Below are 1,447 nucleotides of genomic sequence, written 5' to 3'. Positions count from 1 at the left end.
TCTAGCCTTGTACCTGCTGAGGTTGATGGGAAGTTGACGGTATACAACAATGTCCCTGCTGAGGTTGATGGGAAGTTGACAGCATCCAGCCATGTCCCTGCTGAGGTTGATGGGAAATTGACAGCATCCAGCCATGTCCCCAATGAGGTTGCTGGAAAGTTGACAGTATCTAATAATGTCCAAGCTGAAGAGACTAGCCATGTCCCTGCTGAGGTTGAGGGGAAGTTGGCAGCATCTAGCCATGTCTCCAATGAGGTTGCTGGAAAGTTGACAGTATCTAATAATGTCCAAGCTGAAGAGACTAGCCATGTCCCTGCTGAGGTTGAGGGGAAGTTGGCAGCATCTAGCCATGTCCCCAATGAGGTTGCTGGAAAGTTGACAGTATCTAATAATGTCCAAGCTGAAGAGACTAGCCATGTCCCTGCTGAGGTTGATGGGAAATTGTCAGCATCCAGCAGTGTCCCTGCTGAGGTTGAAGGAAAGCTCAATGAGGCCAGCCATGTCCCTGCTGAGATTGATGGGAAATTGTCAGCATCCAGCATTGTCCCTGCTGAGGTTGAAGGAAAGCTCAATGAGGCCAGCCATGTCCCCACTGAGGTTGCTGGAAAGTGGAAAGTATCCAATAATGTCCCAGCTGAAGAGTCTAGCCAAGTCCCTGCTGAGGTTGATGGGAAATTGGCAGCATCCAGCAGTGTCCCAGCTGAGGTTGCTGGAAAGTGGAAAGTATCCAATAATGTCCCAGCTGAAGAGTCTAGCCAAGTCCCTGCTGAGGTTGATGGGAAATTGTCAGCATCCAGCCATGTCCCTGCTGAGGTTGATGGGAAGTTGACAGCATCCAGCCATGTCCCTGCTGAGGTTGATGGGAAGTTGACAGCATCCAGCCATGTCCCTGCTGAGGTTGATGGGAAATTGACAGCATCCAACAATGTCCCAGCTGAAGAGTCTAGCCATGTCTCCAATGAGGTTGCTGGAAAGTGGACAGTATCCAAGAATGTCCCAGCTGAGCTTGTTGGGAAGCTAACAGTATCCAACAATGTCCCAGCTGAGGAGTCTAGCCATCTCCCTGCTGAGGTTGATGAGAAATTGGCAGCATCCAGCAATGTCCCAGCTGAGGTTGAGGGGAAATTGGCAGAATCAAGCCATGTCTCCAATGAGGTTGCTGGAAAGTGGACAGTATCCAATAATGTCCCAGCTGAAGAGTCTAGCCATGTCCCTGCTGAGGTTGATGGGAAATTGTCAGCATCCAGCAGTGTCCCTGCTGAGGTTGAAGGGAAGCTCACTGAGGCCAACCATGTCCCTGCTGAGGTTGATGGGAAGTTGACAGTATCCAGCAATGTCCCAGCTGAAGAGACTAGCCATGTCCCTGCTGAGGTTGATGGGAAGTTGACAGTATCCAGCAATGTCCCAGCTGAAGAGACTAGCCATGTCCCTGCTGAGGTTGATGGGA

This window comes from Rhinichthys klamathensis, unplaced genomic scaffold (genome assembly GCF_029890125.1).
Source record: "Rhinichthys klamathensis goyatoka isolate OS25496 unplaced genomic scaffold, OSU_Roscu_1.1 h1tg000230l_1, whole genome shotgun sequence".
Lineage (NCBI taxonomy): Eukaryota > Metazoa > Chordata > Actinopteri > Cypriniformes > Leuciscidae > Rhinichthys > Rhinichthys klamathensis.
This window is presented reverse-complemented; position numbering follows the sequence as displayed.